Source organism: Podarcis cretensis (genome assembly GCF_951804945.1).
Source record: "Podarcis cretensis genome assembly, chromosome: 1".
In the NCBI taxonomy this organism is placed as follows: Eukaryota; Metazoa; Chordata; class Lepidosauria; order Squamata; family Lacertidae; genus Podarcis; species Podarcis cretensis.
This window is the reverse complement of record NC_137170.1, coordinates 108,399,702-108,412,870: the sequence shown is the minus strand read 5'-3', so window position 1 is coordinate 108,412,870 and position 13,169 is coordinate 108,399,702. Positions and strand designations below refer to the sequence as shown.

The window sequence follows — 13,169 nt, the reverse complement described above, 5'->3', positions numbered from 1 at the left end:
ATTAGATTATATATATGATTTTTTAACACTGACTGATGGGTGTTACAGTTCAAAACAGCTGAAGGACATCAGGTTGCTTTGTTATATTAGATTAGTCTTTCCTGGAAATTGGTGATACTACAGCAGGATTATAATGCTGAGGTTATACTTCTGTTGCTCATAAAGGAAGCAAAATGCACTGGGAAGATCAATGGCTGAATCTGCGTAAAGGTTTTTTCCTGTGGTGTTCTGATTTTGAAGCTATGTGGCGTAAAACAGTAACACTGTCATGTGAGGAGCATGTATATTGCAGTATTGAACTCAAAGGTAGGTAGAGGTGATTAAGGAATTCATATTTAATATAACTGACCAAAAATGAAGGGTGATCCATCAGCCATGGTTCAGTGTATCCAAGGCCCAAGATGTGTGGTAATGGTTATTCTCCACTGTGAGTGAAGTACGATTAAGTCACACTCTGAGTGTGAATTCAATGGATGCAACCAATGACCAATGCTGACTCTCGCCAGGTCAGTTCCGGCACCTCTCAGGTGGGCACCATTGCCATTATAAGAGAACAAGGGAGGCGTTCATGGAGAGTTCTGGCTTCTCTTTTTCTAGAAAAACAGCACTGAATATCACCACATGAGTATTTCATGTTCATCAACCGGAGGTTGGGGGGCAGCCTTAATTATTAGCTTCTGATGCTGCCAGTCTCTGACATTTGACCCCTGTGTTATGTTGATCTGTGAAATAAGTGGTTTCTGAAGCCAAGGCTTTTTAAAGCCTTTTTAGAGCACTTTTTAGAGAGATAGGTAGTAACACTTGTATATTACAGAGCATATAGATGCTGCTCACCCCTAAGTCAGGGATAGTCAGTGTGGTGCCCTTGAGATGTTGCTGCAGTACAGTTCCCTTCATCCTGGACTACAAGTCCCATAATCACGCAGGTCCTCCAGCAGGTGATGGTGGCATATCCCAACCTGAACTGGTATGCAATTCTGGAAGTAAGTACAATTGGAACCAGAAGAACTAAATGTGTTTTAAGAGTGTGGGCATGTGACTCCAGCTTCCTATTAAGAATAAACCATTTTGGGATAAATCGCTGAATTGGCAAGACCAATTGGGAACTCCTGGCCGATGAGCTGCCCCATTACCTCTGGTGTTCTGCTGCTTGCACGCTTCTGCTAGGATGATATTAACAAAAAAAATTAAATTCTGATAAAAATAAAATAAAGCACCCCAGCAGCCTCAAAAGGTATGAAAAAAAATGTGAAGAAGTGAGATTGAAAACTGCACTAAAAATAGATGTATTGGAACAGATTACATCAAAACCAGATGTATTTATATGCCTAAATAATGTGTGGCAGCTCAACACCTTTCAGTGTTGTTCATTACAGTTCTCCCGTCTCTTATAGTGGTCTGTCAAGGCAAACTGTTAGCACAAAGTGTAGTCTGCTTCTTTTACTTCTATATATGTTGCAGAATAAATAGCTCTCTGTGGCTTCAGTATGTTATCTACAAGCTATGTTAAGAAGGTATTGCGATCCAGAAAGGGATCCTTCTCTCTCTCTCCTCTCGCAGTCTGCACGGAAGTCAGCCCTGCTGAACTCAGTGGAATCAGGTATAGGATTATCTTAACAGTAAGTCCCATTAAGCTCAATGGGGTTTGCTTCTGAGGAAAGACCCACAGGATGGTTAATGTTCCTATGCCACCAGGCTCTAGAAAATAGCATTAATATAAAGCAATGCTGCACAGCAGCTGTAAGAGATTTTTCGAGAGGCTGAATTCATAACACCAGTAGGGAGAGGAAATGTTTCCAATTAAACCAACATTCACAGTTGAGAGGAGGTGATTCAATTCGAGAACCTTTTTGTGTGATGGGGTGGTGTTGGGTTTTTAAGCTATGCTATGTTTTAAGCAGAGGGACGCAGGTGGCGCTGTGGGTTAAAGCCTCAGCGCCTAGGGCTTGCCGATCGAAAGGTCGGCGGTTCGAATCCCTGCGGCGGGGTGCGCTCCCGCTGCTCGGTCCCAGCGCCTGCCAACCTAGCAGTTCGAAAGCACCTCCGGGTGCAAGTAGATAAATAGGGACCGCTTACCAGCGGGAAGGTAAACGGCGTTTCCGTGTGCGGCTCTGGCTCTGGCTCTGGCTCTGGCCAGAGCAGCGATGTCACGCTGGCCACGTGACCCGGAAGTGTCTCCGGACAGCGCTGGCCCCTGGCCTCTTAAGTGAGATGGGCGCACAACCCCAGAGTCTGTCAAGACTGGCCCGTACGGGCAGGGGTACCTTTACCTTTACCTTTATGTTTTAAGCTGGTAGAAAACTGTGAAGTGTGTGTTTTTCCTTGCCTTTAGAGATAAAACTTGTTGCAATTGTGATGTGCATAACTCGGAAATGTTCAAAGAACAACAGAGGACGACGGCAGAAGAAAAATCTAGGCCACTTTACTTCAGATATGTCATCCAGAATGGTTTAGAGCAATTTTTATACCTACAATGCCCATGTGATGTACAATTTTATTATCTTTTTTTAAAAGAATGGAAATATTTATTTCAGAGGCCTTATTTTTGGACATTTATTTTTAGTGTAGCTCTGTTTTGTTTTATTCCGAAAGCAGCTGACAGCAATGGACTGCTCTAGTAACTTCTCATTTCATGATTTGGAAGATACGGTAGTTTATTTCCTGTATTGTATCACATGGTTATAATAATAGACTTGTGCTTTACTTACGGAATGTAACATTTTTGGGACCTGAGACATTTCACCAATGGTTGTAGAAAAAGCAAAAGGGATCCCATCCTGTTTCTTAGCAAACAAGGCATGACATAAGGGTAAAGATGTTTACAGCGTGCCGTATTTTTCGCTCTATAACACGCACCCGACCATAACATGCATGTAGTTTTTAGAGGAGGAAAATCCCTAGGCATGCCACCCGTAGGCATTCCCTCCATAACACGCACAGACGTTTCCTCTTACTTTTTAGGAGGAAAAAAGTGAGTGTTATGGTGCAAAAAATACGGTACTTTTCTTACAAGGAATTAGAAGACACTGTGTTTAAATACCGTAGATATTTAAATGTTTTTGAAAGTTAATAACTGATTTTTTTAGACACTGCCAATCGCATGACTTGTGAAGATGTGTACTTGTGTGTAGTTGTTACATATTTATAACGGGTTGAATTCAGACTGATTCAGTTGCACTTAATTCTCATTGAAATCAGTGGAACAAGTTAGTCATAACGATTTCAGTGCAACTGATTTAGTCTAGATCCAGCCCACAAAAAAATATTATAATGAAATGTTTTTAGAACGTTGGATTATTTTGATTGTTGTTAGCCACCCTGAGCCCGGCTTTGGCTGGGGAGGGCGGGATATAAATAAATATTATTATTATTATTATTTATAGTTTTGTGTGACTGGCGCTATTTGCTTGCAAGCAAGCAGTTTTCACCAAAGCCATTTGCCTGCTGTGCTGTTCCATAAAGGATCTGCTTTAAGCTTTCTTTGCATTGTGGAGGATTTACCTGGTCAGTGTGGGAGACTGGAGATGCTGATGATGCTAACCTTTCCTTTTGATGCGCTTCTTAAAGCATGGAGGGGATATTGCACAGCAGCAGTGTGTGCATGCTTTGACTGGTTAGAGCCCAATAATCAATCCCTGGCCTCTCCAGCTAAAACAAAAAAAGTAGCAGGCTGAGAAGAAAGACATATTCCTTTGAAAGCTGCAGCCATCCAAATAATACTGTATTGGACTGGATGGGTCAGGGGTCTGACATAGTATAAGGCAGCCTTTCTCAACCTGTGGGTACACAGATGTTGTTGGACTACAACTCCCATCACCCCTAGCTAGCAAGGCCAGAGCTCAGGGATGATGGAAGTTGTAGTCCAACAACATCTGGGGACTCACAGGTTGAGAACCGCTGGTATAAGGCATCTTCCTTTACTGAGAGAGACACAGAAAAAGATGGGGAAGAGCTGAGTGCAAGCCTACCTTCTGTCATTCTCCATCTAAATATGCTTGATGAAATGAAGTGAGTCCCACTGTTATTATAGCCTTCACCAACCTGGTGCCTTCCAGATGTTTTGGACTACAACTCCCACTAGTCATACCTGGGGCCACGTGGAGATCGCGGGATCCCTGGTTGGTGATTGGGGAAAGCAAAATGATCTGAAATATTTTCCTTGAAGTTTGAATTTGTTTTATTCTGGATTGTTTTATTTTGATGTTTTAATGTTTTGTAAACCGCTTTGAGATTTGTTCTTTAAAATATAAAGCAGTATGGAAATGAAGTGAATAACAACCACCACCATCACCACCATCAATGGAAAAAATGGCACATAGATATTCTTTTGTGGTGACCATAACCTACGCTTACGGTGCCATTTGGTGATTAGAATATATATATGATTTTTTAACACTGACTGATGGGTGTTACAGTTCAAAACAGCTGAAGGACATCAGGTTGCTTTGTTATATTAGATTAGTCTTTCCTGGAAATTGGTGATACTACAGCAGGATTATAATGCTGAGGTTATACTTCTGTTGCTCATAAAGGAAGCAAAATGGCTGAATCTGCGTAAAGGTTTTTTCCTGTGGTGTTCTGATTTTTGGCGTAAAACAGTAACACTGTCATGTGAGGAGCATGTATATTGCAGTATTGAGAGGTGCTTGAGGAATTCATTCTCGGCAAATTCTGATATGAACTGTTCTGACTTGACCCACACTTCCCAATTTAACGTGGAGTTCAGAACTCACTCGTCCCTCAGAGTTCACATGTCTTCAGATTTTGTGATGCAATTTTTGGCTAAATAATAAAAAAGTGAATTCCATAAGGCATGTAATAATGTGTATTTGGGGCCAACATGCATTTAGAAAGACATGTTTTGAAATAAAATGAAATAAAAATGTTGGTGCAGATTAACACATAACACATAACTAGAAATGTCCATTCCTAGGCAAGATCATCTTTTTATATATACATTTATTTTGCGGTCTGCAGTTTTGTATTAGAAGCTGCACTTTCTTTATGTCATGTTTGTGCTAATAGAACATCTTCCCGATACAAGTAAACGGGATTCCACCAATCAGATTAGAATAATCACATGTGTAGCAAACTGTTTGCCTCCTCTCTGGTTTATAGCACTTTTTTGTTTTTGTTCAGTCATGTCCGACTCTTTGTGACCCCATGGACCAAAGCATGCCAGGCACTTCTGTCTTTGGTTCCTATGCAATATTTTTCTTTACAGCATTGGCCTTTCTTTCGCTTCCATGCATATCCGCAACTGAGCATCCTTTTGGCTTTAGCCCAGCCGCTTCATCAGCTCTGAATCTACTTGTACTTGTCCTCCGCTCTTCCCCAGTAGCATGTTGGATGCCTTCTGACCTGAGGGGCTCATCTTCCACCGTCATAACTTTTGTATGCCTGTTGTCTTTGTCCATGGAGTTTTCTTGGCAGGGATACTGGAGTGGCTTGCCGGTTCCTCCTCCAGGTGGATCGTGTTTGGTCCAAACTCTCCACTATGACCTGTTCATCTTGTGTGCCCTGCTCGGCATAGTTCATAGCTTCTCTGAGTTATTCAAGCCCCTTCACCACGGCAAGGGGGCTTTTATAGCACTAATCTGTTTTAAATTGGTCTGATCTTAGTAAAGAATGGGCAGCCTGATTTGTTGCTTGCTATCTTAGCAGAGAGCGAAGCTGTGGAGACCTAGGGAGCTAGATCTGCTGTCGTCTTGGAGCAGTTGAAATAATGCAGGAGGCTAGAAGATTGGGCGGAGGCCAGTTCCTATAGCACAGTTCACCATGCCCTTGAGCTGCTGTTATGAATTCCAGCATCTCAGAGATTCTGGCAGAGGATTCCGTCCTCTGTAGCTCAAGACACCCGACACCAAAGTTGGCTGCATGCAATAGCCACACAGATGGCTGTAAAGTTAGCACAGGTTGTGAATCTTTGAATTTGGATGGGGCTGAGACTTAAGCATTTAGTGTGGTACAAAATAAGTTCATTGGCTCAAATACATAATTATGGGGAAGCCAGAAATTAACACTGGATCCTGGCAACAGTAATTCATGATTTTTTTATTTTTTAGCAGTGGTTTGGAGAATTACAGTGGTACCTCGGATTAAGAACTTAATTCATTCTGGAGGTCTGTTCTTAACCTGAAACTGTTCTTAACCTGAAGCACCACTTTAGCTAATGGGGCCTCCTGCTGCCGCCAGAGCACGATTTCTGTTCTCAACCTGAAGCAAAGTTCTTAACCTGAGGTAATATTTCTGGGTTAGCGGAGTCTGTAACCTGAAGCGTATGTAACCCGAGGTACCACTGCATATTAAAATCCTTACGTACACTTCTGGATGCAGCTGTCATTCCCAAGGTTAATTAGGCAGAAAGAATAACTGTTAATTCAGTATGTTACAATGAGGATAATACCTTGGGAAGTGGTCACATTAAATTAAAACTGGGTCCCCTTTGTTTATTTGTTATTTAAAATATTTGCCCATGTACACCCCCACATTTCTGATTAGGGTTAACTGACAAGTCTGTTCATCCAGATCCAGATTGACAAGGTTCCATTAGTTCAGTTCAGAAAACATGAGTCCAACCCATGGTTTATAACTCACACCCTAGTTTACCCACCTCCTCACAAACCATGTTTTGTAACCTAACTTGTGTTCAGCTGTAATGCCAAAGCGTGATTTGTCTTTCTGTCTGAATGCAGCCGTTGTCTGGTGAGGAAAACGCTGGGATTCAAAATCCTTTGGATACCTGTGAAACTAGTTTATGAATGTTTGCTCAGGAGCAACTCCCAAATTGCTCCATAACCGTGTAGTTTGCCTGGTCAACTGTTTTGCAGCGGCAGGGATTGTGTGTACGTGTTACTGAAGCTAAGCAAAGAGTCCTCTTCTGATAAACTTCAGATATGCTGTGGCCTTTGCTCAAGCACAGGCAACCCCTCTGAAAGTTCTGTTTTGATGAACATGAAAAACAGGCAAGTGTGTTGTGCACTGATGAGAGCCTTGGAACCTGCTTTGTATGCTGAACCAGGCCAGTATTTCATAAAAGTAATATTTAATTACCCAGACTGGTAGCATCACCAAATATTTGCTCCAAACTTGCTTATTGAGTATCAGGATACCACATACATGAAGCTGGGAACATTCAGCTTCTGTCCATGGTTGCCTTGGGTTGAGCGACCTGGAAGGACCATAGGTCAATTTAGCTCAGCAAAGCAGACTGATTCGGTACAAGGGAGCTTCCTTTGCTCTTTATGACTTCGTAAACATTCCAAGTAAGCATGCATAGCCAGTGTGGTGTAGTGGTTAACAGCGGTAGTCTCATTATCTGGGGAACCGGGTTCGCGTCTCCGCTCCTCCACATGCAGCTGCTGGGTGACCTTGGGCCAGTCACACTTCTTTGAAGTCTCTCAGCCCCACTCACCTCACAGAGTGTCTGTTGTGGGGGAGGAAGGGAAAGGAGAATGTTAGCCGCTTTGAGACTTCTTAAAGGGAGTGAAAGGCGGGATATCAAATCCAAACTCTTCTTCTTCTTCTTGATGTTAGAAGCTCTGTGTGTCTCTTTAAAAGCCCAACCCCTTTTAAATGTGCATTAGTGGAAAATCTCCCCATTACTCCCAGTAGCCCCTTCATCTTCCCTCCTCTCCTGTATGATGTTGCAAGCAATACCCTACAGAATGATGCTGTTTGAACCAGGGGCAGGGAACCTGTTGGGGAAGGTCCATAGATAGCTCAGTGGTAGAGCATTTGCCTTGCATGCAGAAGGTCCCTGGTTCAATCCCTGACATCTCCAGCTAGTGCTGACAATGGCCCCTGTCTGAAACCTGGGGAGCCACATTTAGTGAGCTTCAGTAAGGAGCTAGATGGGACAACTGTCTGACTTGGTGTAAGGAAGTGCTGCCTTGTTCTTTCTCCTGGACTTCTCAATGGCTTTTGACACCACCAGCCATGAAATCCTTCTGAATAGGTTAGGTGTAGAAGGCATTGCTTGGCAGCAGTTCCATTCCTGTCTGAATGACTAATTCCAAAAGATGACACTGGGAGATTACTGCTCGACCCTTGACTGTCATGCTTTTGAATTCTGCTGGGTTCTGTTATTTCTCCCATGCTGTTTTAACATCTACATGAAGCAACTGGGATAGCTCAACCAGAGATTTGTCTGAGGCATTGGCAGTATGTGGATGATGCTTTATTGCTTCCTCATCAGACTGGTGACTCAGGAGAGGGCATTTTGTGGCAGCCCTTAAACTGTCAGGCTCCCTCCCCACAGGTGTGCGGCTAACATCTTCACTGCGTAGCAATTGCCATATGCTAAAAGTGGATCTCTTTATCCTGGTCTTTGACCATTATGGTTTTCTGTTTCATGGGCCCCACCTCTTTTACTGGATTTCTACTCTACTATTCCATATGGAATGGGCTTGCTTATTTTATCATTGTAACGGCTTTATCTGTTTTTATAACTGTATATGGTCTTCTGTTGTTGTAAATTGCCCTGGGACCTTAAGATGAAGGCAGGTAAGTAACTGAATGAGGATCTTTTGTCAGCTTTGTCCAATATGCCAGCTGCAACCTTACCTGGGTGAGAATAGCTTGGCCACAATTACCCATGCTTTCCTCACTTCCTGTTTAGACTAATGCAGTGCGTTGTACATGGGCTGCCTTTAAAAACAGTCAGGAAACTGCATTAATCCCCAAAGAGCAAAACTGGTACTGGGCAGTTTAACCACATTACACCTATGTTTTTGTCAGCTGAGCTGCAGAGCTGCAGTTGGCCAAGTAGTATTTTTATCCTTTAAAACCTTAAAAGGCTTGGACCAGGTAACCTGAAAGATCTTCTCCCACATATACTTACCCAAACCTTAAAATCCTCCAGTAGGGCCTCCCAGTGCTATCTCAGGCTTTGGTGAAGAAATGGGTTTATAGTAAAACTTCAGAATATCCTTCTGCGGCTGCAACCCTAAACATACTTGCTAGGGAGCAAGTCTCACTGAGATATTTCTGTGTAAACAGGCATAGGCTTACCTTGTAAATTCACTTAAACTTTTAGAGTTAGTGCTCCAAGCCAGGGGTCTGCTTTAACATGCGCATGTTAAAAGCACTATTGCGTACTAATATGTTTTCCTGCTAGTAATTGAAATTGGATTGCTATTGCTTTATGTCATATATTGGTTGCTTTTAATTTACCTTGCCCTTCAAAGGGCTGTTTTCAACTGCTTAGCAACCAAATTTCCTATTCCATTGCTTAAAAGTGGTCTTCATTAGCAGAACATGGTCAGTGATTCATTCAGTACTTCAAATCCATCAGGCAGATATTGGATCACTCATCTGGTTGCAAGTTAATTTATAAACAGCTTCTGTTTTTGAACCCTAAATAACTGGGTAGGTATTTAAATAAGAGCTGGAAGACCTGTTTTGTTTACCATTGTCCATTAGTGGCCTCAGTTAGTCACCAGGAGATTTTATGTATCCTAATTCATAAGCTGTAAACATGGTGATGGTGCAATTTTCCCTTTAGTTTTGGCCAGACTTTGATCATTCCACAGTTTGGCTTTATTGAGCTGTTAACTTTTTTATTGTATTTCCAGCGTAGTTCATGAGTTTATCCTCATCAGACTTTTGTTGCCTCTGATGACCTGTCATTGAGTATCACGATGTAGTGTTAAAAATAAATTTTCTGTGTAATAGACAGAATGTTCTGTTTCCCAGGATTTCTTCTGCCCCACCCACCTCCAGACAGAGGCATTATCTCTTGATCAAATTCTCAGGGGACTGGTGTCTGAAATCCTAAGCAAGTTTACTCAGAAGTAAGTCCGATTAAAATAAGTGGCCCTTCCTTCCAAGTAAACATCCTGGGCTATAAGGAAGCAGCAAAGGCTATTATTTCTAACATGGTGAAAATGTAATCTCCACTGATGCAATATTTGAGGATACTATAGACACAGTTATGGATGAATACCACCACTGATGGATCAAACTGCAGACCCATTTTGTTTAGCAGTTGTTCAACAATATGCTTCCCACAGTACGAACATCAGAGCCCTTCAAGTTAGACCAGGCTAGCCTGCAAGCAGAGTATGAGCACAACAGCAGTCTTTTGACACTCCCTAGCAACTGGTCTTCAGAGTCACATAGCCTCTGGAACTGGTGTGGGGAGAGTAATATACCTTCCATGACCAGTAAGCACTGATAGCCTTATATTCCATGAATTTACCTAATTCTCTTTAAAAGATGGCCAAATCGGTGGCCATTTCTGGCTCTTGTGCAAGCGAATTCCAACATTTAGCTATGCAGTGAGTGGGGGGGGGGGGGACAAGTGAGAGACATTGCACAAACCTTTGTAAACCAAGAAAATCTTTAATAAAAATACATTTTTAAAAAGCTATGCAGTGCGTGAGGAATTGCTTCCTTTTGTCAAAACAAAAATTTAAAAAATTCCTTCCAGTAGCACCTTAGAAACCAACTAAGTCAGTTCTTAATCTCCCACCATTCAGTGTCATTGGATGTCCCCAAGTTCTAGCAATATGAGAGAGGGAGAAAAAAACAACATTTCTCCATCCACTTTCCCCAAACCAAGCATTGTTTTATACACCTGTATTGTATCACCCCTTATTTGCCTCTTTCTACAAAAGCCTTCCTGGGATAGCTCAGTTGGTAAAGCATGGCTCTCTTAACTTCAGGGTTGTGGGTTTGAGCCCCACATTGGGCAAAAGATTGTGGCCCCTCCCAATTCCATGACTCCGTGATTCCACACAACCTATCCACAAAATGGAGTTGCCTCAACCCCAGGGTCTTTTTTTCTGAATATCCTTTTTGAGGTGAGGTGAACAGAACTGTAGGCAGTATTCCAAGTGTGGCTGCAACCTATAATATTGGCCATTCTTATTTTCAATTCTTTTCCTAATGATCCTAACCAGGCTAAAAAAGTGTTATGTTTTTGTTTACAAAGCTCTAAACACATTGTGCTTTTCCAGGTAAGCATTCCATGCACGGCACATCAGGTTGACACATACTATGTGTCCACTGACCCATGTGGCATGATCATGCCAGCATGGCACCCATCTGGTGTACTAATGCCATGGCTAAATACGTTGATGCATGTGATAAGCACATTCTAAACATGACAGGACCCCCCTTCATGCAAGGGCGGTGAGGAAGCAGTGTAACTGTGCCACTGCTCTCAAGCCATGTAGATTCTTTGGCCCTGCTCTGACATCCACACATGGAGCATGTAGATTTCCCTTTCCTAGACCTCTGCACTCAACACATGGTTGAGTGGTGTGGCATCCTTACCTCTTGTTACGGTAAAATCTGGGTGCGAGGCTGCTCTGCCACCCAGCTCGTCGGACTAAGTCCGCGGGTCCCTGCGGAGGAAAATGAGCTCAGCCGGAGACAGTAGCAAGCTGCAGAAGATCCAAGTTTATTGCGCAACAGGTTCAAGGAGAGATTGAACAGCGAGAAAGGGGTGATATGAACTTTTGAAACTTCCCTCCATGTCCCAGAATACAGTGCAAAATACATCCCAGTTACATCATGAATACATTAAGAAGAGATTGGGTTACACAGATTACATCATGAATACATTAAGAAGAGGTTGGGTTACACAGGGTTAACATATGGAGGAGGGAGGGGGGAATATGCAGAGCTGGAGATATGCGCAGATAAGCACATCCTGAGTACCGGTGATGAGAAGACAATGGTCCATGTACTGCCATTGCCCGGAGGAAAGGCTTGGAGGAAAGAGTGATTTGACAGGATTAGGGTCTTGACACCTTGCTTGAGGGATTATGGAGGACAGGGGAGGTGTCATGGAGTCCTAGAGAAATTGAGCAAATTGGCACGTTGGGTTTCTATGAATTTTATAGATTTTAGTCCCTTTTGACATTGACAATTGGAAATAAATGGATATATTGTAGCGAAGAAGAAGGTGAAGAAGACATGCCCCCCCCCTTCCATATCACCTCTTCAGCTTGTGGACAGACTCTCCTTCCTATGAAGGGGGCTAAGGTGTCAGTGGGAAGATTTCTGCTCATGTCCCATGCCCATCAGGCCTCTGGCGATAAGCTTATCAGTGATGACATTCCACCCACTGAGTGGTTTGTTTACAGAAGCTGAGTGTTTGGCAGCACACGACAAAGAAATTGGCTAAATTGAGGGCAGTAGGTGTCACCTCATCACACTGTATTCTGCAGCCAAATTTTAGCCGGGTCCTTTTGATCCCTGCCTTTGTTCTGCCTTAATTTGTTGTGCTTTTTTAAAAAAGAAAGCAAGCACTCTTCTGATTGCTCTATGCTGCTGTGAAATAGAATCCCCGCCCCTGCCCCCCTGGAAATGTTCACTAGATGCATGTATGTAGTTATCTGATCTGGTTTAAAAAAGACTTGCATTGTGAACCTGTGGTGTAATTTATTTGCACAGTAGCTGTCCAAAGAAGAGGGAGAGGCCGCTTAGCCAATTCTGTGTCAATAGGCTGGCCCAATAGGCATCACCAAAAAAGGAGGACAAACGTTTCCATAAGCCAAGCTATAGGCATAGAGGCAAATTCAGAAACCAGTATTGTCAGCTAAGTAGAAATGAAACACTTTCCCTACTCTTGCTCTCCCCTCTTTAAGGCTCTTTATCTGTAAAGCAGAGTTGGAATGGATGGCTTTTTAGGACCTAACCATGTGAACATGTATCCTACTTTACAGAGGATTAACTACCAGAACTGACCTCTTGTATTAGTTGCCATTTTGAACATATCTAGACTCTTATACATTCGCCTTTTGTTTGAACTGCCTTCCCCCCATTTTGTGTCACATCTTCTAGGCCCCATTTCTTCGCTTGCAGTGGAAGCATTGGACCTTTTCTGAGCTTCTGGCATAAAATGACAACCGCCAGGCTGTGTGGGGAGAAGCCCATGCTCTGGCCCTTCCCCCGCCACAGCACCACCCCTCTGAAACTTAGGATGATACTGGTTGTGGGGTGTGGGTGTGTATGTATGTGTGGAGTTGCACCATAGGCTCCTGGGACTTGTCAGATTATTCCAGTCACTTTGGAAAAGCATGACAAAGAGATACCTGTATTATTCTTTGTAAAGTGCTTAGCAGAAGTTTCAGCACTGGTGAATTGATGTTGATGAGGAGTGAAGACTGGGTCAAATCCACATCAAGCATTTATAACCCTTTAACAATCGTTGCAAA

General features: G+C 42.8%; 1 protein-coding gene across 1 annotated transcript in view; it reads left to right on the top strand.

Moving 5' to 3' along the window:
• The window catches only part of ACVR1C (activin A receptor type 1C), a 45,668-nt gene that overhangs the window by 17,235 nt on the left and 15,264 nt on the right, over positions 1–13,169 (top strand). The window lies entirely within an intron of this gene.